At 39.7% G+C, this 17,847-nt stretch overlaps 1 protein-coding gene across 1 annotated transcript in view; it reads left to right on the top strand.

Moving 5' to 3' along the window:
• Positions 1–17,847, top strand: part of NIM1K (NIM1 serine/threonine protein kinase) — a 1,007,665-nt gene that overhangs the window by 109,322 nt on the left and 880,496 nt on the right. The window contains exon 3 of the mRNA XM_044074200.1: positions 14,176–14,324. The gene's annotated coding sequence lies outside the window, so the exon portion shown is untranslated. The remainder of the gene's footprint in view (positions 1–14,175; positions 14,325–17,847) is intronic.

The following is a 17,847-nucleotide window of genomic DNA, read 5'->3' as shown; positions in this document are numbered from 1 at the left end:
GATTATGCCTGGGGGGCCCACATGGCAGGAAGATGTATTCAGGGCACATGGTCCACAAACCAAATGCATCTGCATATCAATCAAAAAGAGATGCTAGCTGTTCAAAATGCCCTGAAAGCCTTCAAGGACCTACTTCATCCGGGACAACTACTGATAAAGACAGACAACACCACAGTCATGTGGTATATAAACAAGCAGGAAGGCACTCATTCTTACTCCCTTTGCAGACTAGCCATGACATTGTGGGACACAGCATTGACTTACCAAGTACATCTGCAGGCACAATTCCTGCCAGGAAAGATAAATACTCTGGCAGACGAACTAAGCAGAAACCTCATGGATCCCCACGAGTGGAAATTGGATCCACAAGTATTCAGCATGATAACATGGAAATGGGGATGCCCGGATATAGATCTATTTGCCTCTCCTCACAACTACCAACTAAAAAGATTCTGTACAAGGACTTATCACAGACAAGCATGGAAAGTGGATGCCCTATCTTTCAACTAGAAAAACTTAGTATTTGCCTTTCCTCCACTGCCTCTCCTCCCCAAGGTACTCCTAAAGGTCAGACAAGAGAAGCCAAAGATGATACTGATTGCCCCAGACTGGCCCCGCCAGTACTGGTATCCAATCCTAAGGAACTTGTCTCAATGCCCGGCTTGGACCTTGCCTCAAATACCTCATCTACTGTCCCAACAAAACAATCAGATCCTACACAGCCAACTCAAGACCTTAAATCTGGCAGCATGGCGGATAATGTAGCCATACAAAACGCACCTCTCACTAAAGCTGTGATGGATGTCATTTTGGAGGCCAGAAGGCTTAGTACCAGAAAATCTTATGCCGGAAAATGGAAGAGATTCTGTGCCTGGAACCAGGCACAAGGAATTGACACAGCTGTACCAAATATTCATCAGATTTTGCAATACTTAACTGAGATGCTGGACAAAGGCCTATCCTTTTTATCAATTAAAATTCATGCCTTTGCCATTTCGGCTCATTACAATACAGAGCCATCAATCTTTTCTCATCCTTTGTTAAGGCAGTACCTCAGAGGAGCCAAAAACTTAAGGCCTCCAAGGAGATCACCAATACCTGCATGGGACCTCAATTATGTTTTGGAAAAACTCACCCTGCCTCCTTTTGAGCCAGCCGCTACAGCTGATATAAAATTTTTATCTTGGAAAACAGCTCTGCTCCTAGCAATAACCTCTGCAAGACGAGTCTCAGAGCTACAGGCACTCATGGCTGTGGAACCTTTTATCATTTTTTATCCAGACAGGGTTTCTCTGAGGACAAACCCGACATTTATGCCTAAGGTAGTGTCCATTGTGGCCCTTAACCAAACTATTCATCTGCCTACTTTTTATCCAAACCCACAGAATAAGGGGGAGAGAATTCTGCATTCTTTGGACATACACAGACAGCTACGCTTCTACTTGAACAGAACCAAAGCTTTCAGAAAGACTGAGCAACTGCTAGTGGCATATGCTGCAGGATCACAAGGAAAGGCTATCTCTTGCAGACTATTTCAAAGTGGATAGGCCACTGCATTCGTTTCTGCTATTCACAACATGGCAAGCCAGTTGCACACCTTTACAAAGCACTATCATTTACCACTCTACTCTAAATCCAGGGCAGGCTTTGCCACTGCAGATTTGCAGGGCCTCATAGCCGCTCCTAATGCTATTTAGCTCCAGCCTCCCAACCATAGCTTTGGGATTCAACCCAAGTGTAATGACTGCAACAGTGAAACACGAAGAACATAGTACAGTTGTGTACACTTACAATAAATGTAGATGTTCGAGTGTATTCACTGTTGCAGTCCAGGTTACCCACTCACCATCCCCCTTATCTTTGCTGGAACTTATCTGCACTTCTCTAATCTATACAACCTATGTGGTGTATTTGCTTGTAGATGAAGGTATAACATATATTTTGGTGCACGCTTGTTTTATTGGCATATTTTTAGCCTACCCTTTTGGGGGCACCTGACATCTGGGGCAAGAAAAACTGAAAAAAATGCTCCTGGTGCACTGACGTCAGGGAAGAGGCGACAGCAACCGATGCCGGACCTAGACTTTGGAACTCAGGCCGACTGAGGGTAGTCTGCCAGCAGGATAACCCAAGTGTAATGACTGCAACAGTGAATACACTCGAACATCTACATTTATGGTAAGTTTACACAACTGCACTTTCCTATCACGGCTCCCATTTACTTCATTCTGGAATTTCTAGCCCACTTTTTCAACAATGGGGCTGCAGCATCTACCATTAAGGTCCAGTTAGTGGCATTTTCAAATTTTCAAATTGGAGAAGAAGACTTATCTTTAATCTCCGACAAACTTTGCAAAACCTTCCTAAAAGGGACCATGTTGTTAAGACCTCCCCACAAGGATCCTTCTCCCCCTTGGGACCTAAATTTCATTCTATGTCTGATTGTTCAACCACCCTTCGAACCTGCAGCATTTTGTGATATTAAGTTCCTATCTCAGAAAACTATCTTTCTGGTGGCTATCACTTCAGCGAGATGAATATCAGAAAAACAAGCATGAGCTTCCCAGCCTCCTTATTTGTTTTTTCACAAAGATGGATTCTGTTTATGTACCAACCCCCCTTTCTTGTGAAAAGCTGCTTCTCAAACAAATATTAGCCAAACTATCCATTTACCTGTTTTCTTTCCAAAATTTAGTAATAAGGGTGAATATGTATTACATCTGTTGGATGTTCATAGATAGTTATGTTTCTGTTTACATAGAACTAAAGATTTTTGGAAAACAAACCAATTGCTTATTGCATTTGCAGGCCCTAGAAAAGGCCTACCAGTTTCCAAAGTTACTGTATCGAAATGGCTTTCTAGCTGTATTTCATGTATTTACACCTCAAAGGGTATGAAAATGGCCATATCTGCAGTCTTCCAGACAAATGCTTCTTTAGATAAGATTTGTGCAGCAGCCACATGGGCAAATCAGCATACTTTTTATCACTCATTACAAGTTGGATCTGGTGTCCAGGGGAAGGGCCTCCTTTAGTGTGATAGCTCTGAGGAATATTCTCCTTGGAGTCCACCCAGGGTAAAGGTAGCTGGGGACTCTGACCCATATGTGAGGATGAGATGAAAAATTGACTATCAAAAAAAGAAGTTATGTATTCACCATAATGTTCCATCTGTATTGTCGATGTTTTTCATCCCTCTGGCCTCCTTCCTTGGGTTTCTAGTTGAATGGGAAGTGAATCTCAAGGGTTAGATTGGCTTTCATTATTCTCCAGATGTGGTCTCCTTTAAGAACCTATTGTGTGTTACATGTTAACATTCCTCTTTCTGTATGGATATAATTATTGCAAACAAGATAATTAGGAGAGATGCATTATGGATAAGGGGAGGTATCCAAGAGTTTTTTTCGTTGCCACAAGCTTGCTAATAGCCGAGTCGGATCCGATAGATCGGATCGGAACCCATATGTGAGGAGAGATGAAAAAATCAGCAATACAGATGGAACATTATGGTGAGTACATAACTTCTTTTTTCTCAAACCACAAGAACTTTGTTCCCATTTAATTTTGGCCTTTGTCTGCTGCATTTATAAGGTACTACTCTATAAATGCTGATGCTTTGTGGTAACAGTGCAGGGCTTTTAAAAGGATAAAACACAAGAGGAAAAGAGTCAGCCAGAAGGGAAATAAATAATGAATAAATAAATGCTACACCAGTTAAGAACTTTTTGTTGCTGTACCTTAATGACAGAATTTTGAAGCAGCTCATAGATGTCATTCCCACAAAGGAAACCTGAATCAATAAGCAGAAATTAGTCAGGGTAATGAGATACATTACAGCAGACTCCATCTGTTTTACAGGTAAAACAGACACACTCAGACTGTGGAGAAAGCATATATCATATGACTGAAATGGTAGACTGGATTTCTACCACGGAAGTATGTGAAGAACTATTGATCATATATTATGATTACTTATCTGATTTATGCACTACATTTCCTATCCCAAGAGCATATACAAAACCCTAATGCACTTAAGTTTTGAAATCAGGAAGGTTATTGATCGATCTAAAGCTAAGATATCTTTGATTAACTACTTGCTTCCTTTTTAGTATTTCAGGGACTTGTATGGCTTCCAAAACCTGTAAACCATATTTATTATTTGCTGTAGTGCTGAGTGTAGTAAAGTACACAGTTTCTCACTTCATGTGACAATATTAGAAAAATTTGACAGATGCATTAAATTGATGATTTGAACTTTGTAAATACGGCTTAAAATTAAACGCCTTCCTGACTGTGACAGGCAGAGATAGAATGTACTTTTCCAGAGCTGCATCCTGTGTCTACAATAACAATTTGATGGCAATAGTCATAAAATTTGTAGTGCGGTTCTTAAGCTGTGTTACACCCATTTTCTCAGTAACTCTGATAAAAAAAAAAATCTACAAAAGCAAAGCATTGTTGTCAAATATACATGGATATAAAAAAGTGCTCAAAGATGTTCACTGCGGCTTTTTCACTTTCAGTGCTCACTAAGTAAGTGGCATGTATCACTGTATCTCAAGTAGATAGATATTTTGTTGTATGCACTTCAGAATTGTGGTCTACCTACTTTTTGTTATATATTCACCTAATTTTCTATGTATCTTAGAAGAAACACTGATTTATTATACTTTTATTTCATTGTCTATTTATGTCTGACATGAAGAGGTTTATCCTGGGGTACAACATGACTAGCAGCAAATGCATGAGGAATGTACAGCTGAAAAAAAAACTTTCCTAAGTTTATTAGTATCTTCCCTTTATCCTTCAGTGTACTGTGCTGCTATGTCTGTCCAGATAGGTGTAAGTAAAAGAGACCCATGCTGCAGTTATGTTATTTTTTCTTCTGAAGCAAGGTTAAACGATTGAGTTTTGTTTCCTCCTTTTTTTCCTTACCTACCGTTTCTCTTAGGGTTTAATAATTCTTTTTTTGACAGCATGAGGCCTTACCCTCATGAAATACAGACTTCACAAGTATGCCACTGGAAGGAAAAAACAAGTGTCTTTTCTGTCTGAGGGATTTCACAACCACTATAAATGTTCAGCTTGTAAAGATTTTACATTCCAGGGTTCCATAGGCAAGTTAAGAACCATACTGTCCACTTAGAAGCTTGATTGCTGTAACTCCTTGTTGATTTTGTCTTCCCACATATAAACATTATTTATGAAGAACATTAACTTCTTCTAGCAGTAAATGGAAGGTTTCTCCTTAATATTGAAAGGCATTGTGTAATGTATCTGTCATATTTTCTTTTCCATCTTTACTTTTTAAGAACACTTTTATTAATTTAACGTTTACATTGTATACACAGAAAGGAAATTCAGTTTCACATATTGTTATACAGTGATACAAATACATTGGATCATGAAAGTAATTTTATACAATAAACACATTAAGAAGCTTGGTATTTCAATAGCAACATTTCAAGGTTATCCCAACAACTAAAGGTCTTACTATGATTTATAGATCTTATTCTGATCACTTCTTTTTCAGTTGTACATAGTATTTTTGCTAAATTTAAAAATTATTTGAAGATAAGAATTAAGTTTAATTTCCAATGATTTGTAATAATGTTTCTGGCAACTGCCAAGTGAACACCAAAGAACTTCCTCCTGCACGTAGGTCAATGCACGGCTCCCAAATGAGATCAGCAAAACAAAAAAACGGAGCCAGCAAATGGTGACTAAAATGAATGTATTTAACAAAATAACCTTCCAGCAAGTACAAACATACCGGTTTCGGCTGGTAACATACACAGCCTTCTTCAGTGTATACATATAGTTCATTACAAGCTGTTTAAATAATCAAAACCTGAATCCCATTGGTTTATTCCTCATAAATATTCATTAAGACCAGGGTGGAAAAGACCACCTAGTATAATTATCCACTTCTTTTCTTTATAGTTTAATATATTATGCCAACCAATTTTATTCTTGCGATCACCTTGTATTGAATCAGTTATAGTGAACATAAATTTTGCTGTTGGATGAACCAACTGATGTTTATAAAGGGCATTAGTCACCTTTTTGTGTTTTATATTGCTGTAGTGTTCAGAAATGCGTAATCTGATACACCTGGAGGTTTGCCCAATGTAGAAAGCCCCGCAGTTACATGTGGCCATGTAAATAGCCCAATCGCTGCTGCAATTCACAAAACTCTTAATATCAAAAACTTTGGGGCAATTTCTACTGGAGAACTCATTGGTTGTTGAAATATATTTACAATTGATACAGTGGCCACAAGGAAAACACCCACGCAAAATATGACCTGACAGAGTACGTTGTATCTTAGTAGTATATTTAGTATCCCTACTTTTATAATGGTTAAAATAAGATTGAAGCTTCTTGCCATTCCTATAGGAAAACATACATTGATCAGGAATAATGTGTGCAACCTCAGGGTCACATTTCAAAATATTCCAATGTTTTCTAACACTCCCCAATAGGCAGTTGGTGTTGCGACCATAGGTAGTAATAAGTCTCAATGGTTGAGATGATTGAACCGGTCGTTCCCTATATTGCAATAAATCATGGCGTTGCATATTGTTAACCTGACATTTGGCAATGGCAATAGTACCAGCATTATATCCCCTTTGTTTAAATCTATTAATAAGATCAATTTGGTTACTACAAAATGTAGAATGTTCAGAGCAAATACGGTTTGCTCTGATAAATTGAGATTTAGGTATGTTCCTCGCTATATGTGGAGCATGGTAACTGGAGGCATGTAATAGGGGGTTGTATTGTGAGAACTTCCTGTGCATTTCGGTTTCCAGTGTACCATCAGGTTGTTTCCGCAGAAGTACATCCAAGAATATAATCTTATTGATATCATGTTGTTCCGTAAAACACAAACCCCATTTGTTATTGTTCAAATAATGAACAAACTCAGTAAGTCTAGACTCCGTACCCCTCCAGACCAACCATATATCATCCAGGTAACGTCTCCATATGTCCATATCTGTAAGAAAAATATTCCTTGTAGAATTGTAGATCATCTCATTCTCTACATAGGCCATAAAAAGGTCGGCATATATGGGGGCAAAAGATGCCCCCATAGCCGTACCTTTAATCTGCCAAAAACATATATCCTTGTAATAAAAGACGTTACATGTAAGGACATACCTGGCCATGTCTACCAAAAAGGAGTTAAAGGTGGAACTATACAGTTTGGAATATTCAAGTCAATATGCTAAAGCCTTGAGTCCTGCCTGATGTGGAATATTGGTATAAAGTGCACTCACATCAAGCGTGCACAAAAGCCAATCAGCTTCCAATTGTGAATCCGATATAATTTGCAAAAAGTTGGTGGTGTCCTTTAGCCTGGAACGGATGGAAGTTAGTAAAGGCTTAAGATATTTGGTCAAAAACAATGATAAGGGCTCCGTCAAATAGTTTCTACCTGAGACTATTGGTCTTCCTGGGGGATTCCTAACATCTTTGTGGATCTTAGGTAGAAAGTAAATGTACTGAGCACTTGGATCCTTAATAGTCAATTGTTGTACTGTATCTTTAGATATGACCCCTCTATCATGTGCATCTTGTAAAAACCATGCAATACATTTAACAAATCTACCCATAGGATCCACCCCCATCTGTATGTAGTATCTTACATCAAGCAATTGCCTCCGAGCTTCCTTATCATAATCAGACCAATTTAAAACCACTACAGCTCCACCTTTGTCAGCATTTATTATAACAATTTGTTTGTTATCCTGAAGTTCCAAGATTGCCCTTCTCTCAATAGGGGTAATATTGTTGTTCTTAAAACTGTTTCAGAACCAAGAAAATGAATATCTTTCAATACAATGTTTTGGAACTGCTGGACAACCGCATGCATATTCGGAGTGAAATTGGATTTATGATATGTAAAATTGCCACCATCCAAATTAGTGCTAGTATCACCAAAAAACATTCTTAAATTAATAGATCTACAAAATTGAATCAGATCTTCTGCAAATACATCTTCAGATATAACAGAGCCGGGTATAAAATTTAAACCTTTATTAAGGACTTGAATGTGTACATCAGACAGGTCATAGTTAGATAAGTTCAAAACATTGTTTACCGTGGGGCAATTCAATTCCCTAAGGCCAAATCCAGTAACCCTTGTAGATTGCTCACTTTGCTTGTGCTTATGCCCCCCACATCTACGTGTGTTCCTAAAGGGACACTACCAGAACTTCTTTTGGGTGTTGGAGACCCTGTTGTTGCCAAGGATTCATTGTCAGTGCCTGAAGAAGTATCATCAAAAGACGAACTACCCTCAGATGTGTTCCTACGTAAAATAGACCTAGGTCTTTTCCTTTTTTCTAACAGATGTGGGGAGTTTATTGAATCTCGCGTGTTCGGACTGGAATGAAAATGGATTGCCCTTGGAATAATCCTCCTGATCCCTGGTAAACTTTTTCATTTTCCTGGAACAGAGCTCGGCATCAAATTTCTTCAAATCCAACCCAACCTTACTCAATTTGGCCTCAAAAGAAGCTTCATGTTCAAAACTTTTCAGTTTATCAGCCAAGGCATTAATCTCCGCTAGTCCCCTATCAATGGCCTTATTATGAAATTTATGTAATTCAACTACAAAAGACATTGTAGCTTCCTGCTGTATTTTTAACCAATTGGTATTCAATTCAGCATCCCCATTATTCACATGTGGAATTATTCGTATTCTCAAGCCCCTAGGGGTAATATTAGCCGCTTGGTAAGCCTTAAAAAGCTTACTGTGCCACACATTGGCACGTAATGTTCTAAGTTGTCTATTAAGATCCACAATTAACTTGTGGCTTGTTAGATCAGAATTGGTGTTGACACCACAATCAACATTTTCACTGTTCAGAGACCCCAAGCCAAACACCCCAAGATCTTCTCTGTCAGCTACCAATCCAGAAATAAGGTTAGATAGATCCATAGTGAAGGCAAGATAAAAAAGCTGTCAATAATGGTCGATGTAATAATACCACGACAGCAAAAGATACAGGACAATAGCAGCAAAAAGACAAATATAATAGATATCTAAGCTGCGTCCAGATTAGAAATCCAAATCCAAACTAATTAAACAAAAAAATGGGGCATGGATGGAGACCAAGCACAATAATGCCCAGGCACCCAATAGAATATTAAATAAAACAGGTTGATGCCGAGCAATGCTCCAGGAAATGAAAACAAAATCCTAAAGTTCTATAATATAATGTACAAAATGTATATATAACTAAATATCCCAGAGATCAGAGGGATATATTCCATAGACACAAAACACCCCAGTCCTATTGCTGATGAAAACAGCTAAGATATTTCAAAATAGACTGATAAACCTGCCTATTCTAAAAATATTTAGAAAAAAACTATTAGGACCAAAAGTCAGAAAGGCATATACAATACAAAAACCCCAAAATTATCAAAGGATGGTAAATGGGACTGGTATGTGTATAAATCCCTGTATAGAAATATACTTAGTTAGATAACAATGTATGGTATCACCATAATAGTTATCACCTATTGCCAATATCATGAACCAATAATGGCTCAAAGCATACTCATGAATGAGTGTAAGTACATAATATAAAATATTACCAACATTGTGATAAACCTAAGCCTAAGTGCCAAGTGAGCCCAAAATAATTTTTGCTCTTTGGCTTTTACAGATACAAGAAGTGGAACATTCATTAGTATTACTGATCTAGTTAAAGAACAGTAATTATTAGACTATAACCCCTTAAAAATGTATGTATCTCTTCCCAATATGCACCAAATTTTTCACAGTCCATAAATGTGTGTGTTCAGTCAGCTTTTATATATTTACTACATCTCCAACAAACTGAATAAGTCATTATACTAAACTTAGAGATTTAATATGGAGTAACAAGCATTCTATGTATGTATTTCCACATAAAAACTTTCCAGTGTAAAGTGAAGATGTTTGAGTAATTGATTTAAGCATCCAAAGCTTTATTCTTACTATCTGTTCAGTCACTTACTACACCACTATCTAAAAAATTCCAGAAATTTGCATCAAAATTATTTATAATTAACTTGTATAGCTTGGACAAGCTTCCTTTGTGTGCCATTTGACCTTCGATAACAACATTCATATGCTCATGTAATGAGGGAATAATGTTCTGTTCCTCTTCACTCATAATATCCACAAATTCACTTAATTTCTTACTGATGGATAATATTAACTGGTTGGCAGAATCATCCAACTTATATTCTTTCATTAAATATTGTAGAGAATTAGCTTTTCTTTTTTTCAAAACAAACAGACCATAGTACCAATCCGTTCCTTTTTAGTAAATTAATTTTAACATTGTTCTGAGTTTCCTTAAATCTAGAGGTATGTGCAACAGGAAAACGCAAACATTTCCATTTTGATGTTAATGGAGTTTTAAAAACATATTTTTAAATATTTCAAGAATTGATTTCATATATTCAGAGTCTAACGATTAAAATGAATTATTTTCTGTTTATTATTGATACTACTTTTTAGTATTAGGTTTCCCGGTCGGATATTGCGGTTCATATTAGAAGAACGAAAACTCTAAACTGCGAACGTTCACATAAGCGAAAATGCCGGTGGTCAAAGTTGCTGTTGTGGAGGGCTGCACCCCCCACACCCCCTGCAAACTATATATTCTAACTCCAAGGTCGCACTACAGTGAGGAAAGGGCAAGTATCCCACTCCTCACTGTAACATGACTCCACAATCCCGCTTTCGATTCCCGGCATTTTTGCTCATGTGAGCGTTTGTGGTTTAGGGTTTTTGTTCTTCTAATATGAACCCGGATATTGGCTCTACCAGCAGTGTGTTCCAGACTAGATCAGATATTGCCTTATAGATGAGTCAGTAGTCACTTCTAAGTAATGTGTAAGAAACAGAATATAATGACAAATTTGGTGAGGAGAGCTCTGTCTTCTGTTTTGGTTGCCACCTGTCCCTGTTTATGCAGGACAAACCCTATCTGGGCAGTGGCATCCAAAAAAAAAAAAAAAAACACATGAAACTTGCATGTCCTGAGATTTTTTTAGTACTAAGTATTTTCTAACTTTCCTCTAAATGCTGAATAAATAAAAGTTGAATATGAAGTCCAGCTCTTTACCCTCTTGGTGGGCATACCTCTCAAAGTGTTCTTGATTTTGCAGTATGCCCCCGGTTTTGTGTTTTATTTTTTGTCTGTTCCTCATCAAATTTGTGGTTTGCTGGCAAATAATTGGATTACAGTCATTAAATGACAGACAGTTGAGTTTCAGACTTCATGTCCTTCAGAAAATGCATGCTAATGCAAAACCTTTTCCAGCATATTTCTAAGAGTAATATTAAAATCTGTCCATATCTTTGGGCATTTCTCCTCCATTATTTTTTGGTTTTGTCACTAATTCTTGAAGAGGTTGAGAACTTTGATGGTTATGGTTTGTCCTGAAAAATGTCCAACTCTGGACAACTATAAAGGTGACAATCCTATCTTCTGTAAACAAGAAGATGAGCATCTACAAATGCTTAGATCAGTGGACAAGCAACACATTCCCAAGCTACCAAAAACCTCCCATCCCATAATGTCCACTTTTATTTTCTGAATTTGTATAGGTTCATAGGCTCATAGTCAAGAACTAGGCTAAATCTCTGACAAGTTCTGGTACTCTTGATAAGTCTAAGCAGGGGCTTTGAGAGATCAGTAATTTACAGGCTGTCTGTGTCCATTAGAAACATAGGTTCTGTACCAGGGATGAATTTCCTGTTCTCCATTCAGTTGTCTAGTTACACTTGAATTGAGTTAGGGTGGCATGCTGCTTCACATAGATGGGGAGCCTGTTCCACTGAAGGGGTAGTCTCAAGGATACATACTTATATGACCAGCAGGTTCTATTTATATCACAGGCAAGACTTAAGTCTTTAGAATGGGTAATTCTGGTACTGTTTGTTTTGCATATATGCAGAATGGGTAATTCTGGTACTGTTTGTTTTGCATATATGCAGAAGGCTCATCAGGGTGGGGACTGAGAATGCTTTGTATGCAAGGCATAGATTTTCCTGCAACAGCCTGCAGGAGGCAGAGTACAGGAATAGGGCTTTGAGTTGGTTTACACGGGACATATTACTAATGCCATGTATTCTTTTACTGAGTAACCAATGTGGACATTCCAATTTTTGGATGTACTTTGTTAGGTTCATACCAAATGAGGCATTGTACTCAATGATAGGTCTGATGAATGCTGAATATAGTGGAACAATGACCTCCATGAGTCTAGATGCCATACCTTTGTTTCTGAGTTGCATAAAATAGAATGATTTCCTCACTACTGTAGTTAAAGGCTAGATTACTGTGTACATGTGTCCTCTAGTCCCCGACTACTGGGTCAGCTCTCAGGGGTGTGTTGTCAATGTGATGGTTACTAGGGGTGGTAGCTTCCTGAAGGATGCTGTTATACATTTCTTGGCATTTAGTTTTAGTCCATGGCTCTGACACAGGTTATTTGTCTGTGTCAACCCTTCGTGGAGAATGTTAGTATTACTGGGTGATTCTGTGACTGCTCCTAATTTACAGTCATCTTCAAATTTGCTCAGCCAGAGGCCCTTGAAATTGGTCTTGACTTCAGAGCAGTAAATGCCACAAAAGATTGGTCCCAGGACAAGCCCTGAAAGACTCCGCTTTTAGCTACCTCTTTGTAAAAGTGGACTCCCCAATTCTAACTTTCTGGATTTTGTCTGTGAGCCAGCTTGCTATCCACTGGGTGACATAAGGGTTTGTATCTAACCTCTTGAGTTATCAACAATGTCTGAGTGGGGGATTGTGTCATATGCCTTAGACAGGTCAAGTTAAGCATTGTGAACCATTTTGCCCTCCTCCAGTGCTTTGGTAACCATCACAGAGAAGTCCACCAGATTAATTGGGCATGACCTACCCTCTATAAAAAAATTGGGTTGCATCCAGTGTCTGGCGGTTCCCTTTGTCATTATTGATCATTTTGATGATAATTCTTTCAATGGCTTTGCATATGAGACTAGTGAGACTTATGAGTCTGTAGTTTCAAGGATCTGTAGATGGTCCACCTTTCTGCAGAGTGATGACTGTTGCTGTTCTCCATTTGTGAAGCACAAAGCCTGCCTGGAAGCTACAGTTAAAAAAATATCCCTAAAAGGCCTGATAGGTCATGTTTCATGCTATTTAAAAGGCATCCTGGGATATTGTCTGGGCCCATCAATGCAGTGTTTTTGGCCTTAGCGAGAACACTGAGGACCTGTTCCTTAGTGTGATAGTAGGCAGAGTTATATTTGATGGTATCTCCTGAGGGGAGAGAGGGCTAAAGAGCTGAATTTGTCTGTTAGGTTTTTTATATCTTCTGGCTTAGGGTAGGTGCCTCCATTAACAGTTGGCTCTGCACACAGTTGTGTGTGCTTTTGAGGTTAATTACATAGCTAAAGAATGTCTTGTGGTTGGTCTTGGCTTGGGAAGCCAAATTTATCTAAAATTTGGTTTGTTAGACTTTGTAAGTGAGAACCAAAAACTCTCTAGCTTAAGTCCTACCCAGAATGCTCCTCTCCAGTATAGCGCAGATCTTTTTTGCCATATTCCTGTGACAGACATGTTGCCAACTAGCTCTTGAGCTAAGTGTTATTTCTCCTTTGTATTTCTTGTTTTGTATAGTTATAAGGTTTTTCTGCTTAATATCGTTGTTGTGTTTTTTTCCTCTGGATCCTACCTTCTTTCCTATAGCTATTTAAGTTTCCTCTCCACTTTCCCTTATACAGTTGTGTGTGTGTGTGTGTGTGTGTGTGTGTGTGTGTGTGTGTGTGTGTGTGTGTGTGTGTGTGTGTGTGTGTGTGTGTGTGTGTGAGATTCGTGTTGTATTTATCATGACCAAAAAAGGTAAAGGTACCTCCAGTTTTAAGAAATGTTTGGAGTCTAGCCATAAGTTGAGTATTTCTGATGGGCACTCTCTTTGTGTTTATTGCCTGGGCCTGGTGGACTTGCAAGAAGATTGTTCCATTTTTCATGGTTTCAGTCATTGGGCCCCGGTAGAACGGAAGAATAAATTGTTGCTAAAGGGGATGATAAAATCTTCCTTTGAGGAGGCCTTATCTGAGTATTATAGTAAAACTGATGATGTGTTGTTGACTGATCTCACCTTCATTCATTCCAGGATGGGTTCGGATCTGACTTGGCCTTATATGCAAGCTCGAGGTCTTCCACTAGCTCGTGGCTAAACCCTTATCCCAGCATGCCCTAGGAACGTCTCCCAGATCACGTTTACTGCTAAACAAGATTGGGTGCTCTTAATGCTAGCGCTGGGTAAGTATAATCTTTATATAACTTTCACTGTTTAAAATTTTGCTGTTTCTTGTTATACTAGGGTGAAATAGTTGTAGTTTGTTGTGCTAAACAGTATACTCCACCTCTCATCTTTTTTTTTTGCTGGTTGGCCGTTGTCTTTTGTTGGGCCTTATTCTCCCTCTCTCGGCTTTCCGTAAACTTCTATAGCCTATTTAAGTTAGAGTGCTCTTTCTCTCATATCTCTCTACTTAAAATCTTGTTGTTTCTGATAGACAGTTCATTTAAATTAGAGCACTGTCTCCCCCTTAGCCCGTTTGAGTTAGAGGGCTTTCTTCCTTCCCCTTCCCTTCTGTCTTTTGAGCATAGTTCATTTAATTTAGAGGGCTGTGCCTCCTTTAAAAACTTTCTCTTTTGTTAGCGTTTGTTAGTCTTTGTTGTTTGTTAAAAATAAAAGTTTTATATGTACATTGTTTTTTCCTTCAAAAATGTCTTCCAATGATTCAAAACAGTCTGGTTTTCAGAAATGCGAGGATTGTGGACAAAAAATGTCATTGACTGACAGACACACAATCTGTGTCTATTGTCTGGGAGGTGTCCATCTCAGGAGTCTTGACCTGTTTGTCATTCTTTTAACCATAGAGCACTCCTGGAGAGGAAAAACAAACTTATTTTGAGAGGACTGTTAAAGACCCACTTATCACAGAGGCTATTCAAGAAGGTCCAGGTTCTTCTAAATCACAAACGTCTTCTTCCTTAAAATCTGATAAAACAGAGAAGAGGTCTTCTTCTTTTTCTAGTTCTCCATCGGCACCACCTAAAAGAAAATGGCAAAAGTTTTTCTCCAGATCTGAAAAATAATCAGCACCGATGCCAATGGTTTTGGTGCCAATTTGGAGCCGTTCTCTATGATCCTCAGGTCACCCATTTTGCAGCCTTCTAAATTTCCAGCCACCCCGACTCGGTCTTCCAGTATTCTGTCTGATGATGATGTGGATGGAGTGGTACAAAGGCTGTTAAGGACTCCGGCACTGACCAAATTATTATCGGATCCAACCCCGAGAGATTCGGATCTGACTGCATCCTCCCCTTCTGCTCCAATTCCTCCTCCGATCCAATCTCGGACTTCAGAGTCGGAATGTCTGGAGCTGATACTGGTGGAAACTTTGGAGCTGATACCTATATCTGCATCTTCAGCCCCGACCATTGCTTTGATATCCTCGGCTCCATTGCAACTCGGAGTCTAGGCGCCGACGCTCTCCAGTTGGGTCAAGGGAGGCAAGTGAGATCGGACAGTTGTCGGATTCAATCTTGCCTCTCGGGGCATCTGCTCAGGTGAGATTGGCTCCTACCTCAGCCTCAGGCCCATTGTTCTTGGTTCCGGGAGTTCCCTCGGCTTCTTCAGATCCATGGATTTCCTCAGATCGGGGTGGGGGGCCTTTGAGGTGATGAAGAGAGTACTGTTTCCGCAGACAATTCCACTGTCATCTCCAGATGTTCTTCCCCCTAAAGCAGTGGTGTCTGTCTCTGTATCCTTGCTTCCACAGGGAGGCAGAGATCCTAGGCCTCAGGATGCCCCACAGGGCACCCCCCCCACTTTTCTGAAACCTCTCCAGGGTATCCCTCTGAGGAGGTCCCTCGGAAGAGGTTATGTAAGAGGAAACATTTAGATTACCCACAGGAGTCCATCACTTCTGATACGGACCTCAATGAAGCTGAGGGGTCCCCATGGTTCACCTCCTTATGATGTCTCCTTTGAAGACATCCTAGAAATACTTAGAGAGGTGACTGGAAGCTCACCGACCCTACAGAGAGGTGACTGGAAGCTCACCGACCCTTCAGCAGAGGAATCTGTACTCCTGAAGGCCTTTGGGTCTCAACTTTTCTCCACTTGGGTGTCTCCACCTTTCGACGAACTGATGGACCTAGTTTCTCAAAAGGTGTCGGAGTCTCCAGATTCAGTGGAACCTGTTCCTAGGAGGCCAGATAAGTTTATTCCATCCCCAGCTGACAAAACTTTCCTGACCAAGGGAGTCCCAGTAGATGCTATGGTGGTGGCGGCAGCCACCAAGAAGGAACTCTCTGAGACATCTTCATCTCTCATCCACCAAACAAAGAGTCTCGTACGATGGACAGATATGGAAAGTGCATTTTTTCTTCAGCGACTTTTGCCCTTAGATCGCTGAACTACCTTACCCATTTTACAAGATTACAAAGAGACCTCCTGAAAGAGCTAGGAGATGCTCTCCGAGGTTTGGTAGTTGATGAGGTTGCAAATAAATTCATCTTTCAGCTCTCTACCTTAAATTTATTTGTCAATTCCTCCATGAGGCTGATCTCTTATGTAGCAGATGGAGCAAGTAGAGCAGCGGGTTCAGGAATATCCTTAAGGAGACGTTCCTGGATGCACTTGTATGACTTTGCGGAACCTTTTAAATCTTCTTTTGTGAATGCCCCATTCGATGGCTCCTCTCTCTTTGAGCCCAAAGTCAAGGACACACAAACAAGGTGTGAACAGTAAAGAAAGACTCTGCCGTAGGAGTCCATTTTTCCCTACCTACCAGACCGTATCCCAAAGGTCAGAAAGGAAGTGGAAAAATGTGTTTTCAAAGATCTCAGAGAGCTTTCCAGGACACACATGGTGAATCTTCCCCTAGGGGCAGAGGGAGAAGTGGTAATGGAAGACCCTGACCACACAGCAGAGGGGGTCCACAGAATCAGGATGACAGAGAATCTTTCTTTGGTAAGCCCTTCCAGTGTTACTGAAAGGAGACCCGCCTGTCCACCTCTGGAGGCAGTTGGGGGTCACTTATCTTTGTACCCAGAAACCAGGCAACAAATAACAAAAGACAGATGGGTACAAAACATCATATCCAGAGATTACTCCATCCCCTTTTCCTTTCCCGCTCCAATTATAAAAAAAGATTCCAGACATTCCACCCAGTCAAAGAGATCAGGCAACTCTAGAAATTCGAAAGTTGCTAGACAAGAGTCATCCAAACAGTTCCCACAGACCAAATAGGATCCGGAACTTACTTAAGATTATTTTTATTTCCAAGGAAGATGGGACTGGAGACCAATTCTGGATCTCAGCAATCTAAACAGATCAGTAAAAAAGTCCAAGTTCTGGATTGTAACACTGCAGCCAATACTCCCTTTTCTGGAACAAGACAATCAGATGTGCTCAATAGATCTCCAGGTTGTGTATTATCACATAAAAATGGACAGGCAAGCCAGTAGACACCTGCGCTTTCAGCAAGGAGCAAGTCACTACCAGATTTTAGCTCTGCCCTTTGGCCTCACTACAGCCCCTAGAGTGTTCACCAAATGTATGGCAATAGTCCAGCTCACTTAAGATGCCAAGGATTCCGGGTGTTTCCATGCTTAAACAACTGGCTCCTAACCACCAGCACTGAGCATCTACTAATAAAAGCAAGAGACACCAACCTTGCAGTTCTGCTCTTGTTCAAGAATTACAATAAATTATGAGAAACCTGCCTTGCTGCCTTCTCAACATATAGTATTTATAGGAGCAGAATTGGAT

Source organism: Protopterus annectens, chromosome 1.part1, assembly GCF_019279795.1.
Source record: "Protopterus annectens isolate FY-2018-M chromosome 1.part1, PAN1.0, whole genome shotgun sequence".
In the NCBI taxonomy this organism is placed as follows: Eukaryota; Metazoa; Chordata; order Ceratodontiformes; family Protopteridae; genus Protopterus; species Protopterus annectens.
This window is presented reverse-complemented; position numbering and strand designations above follow the sequence as displayed.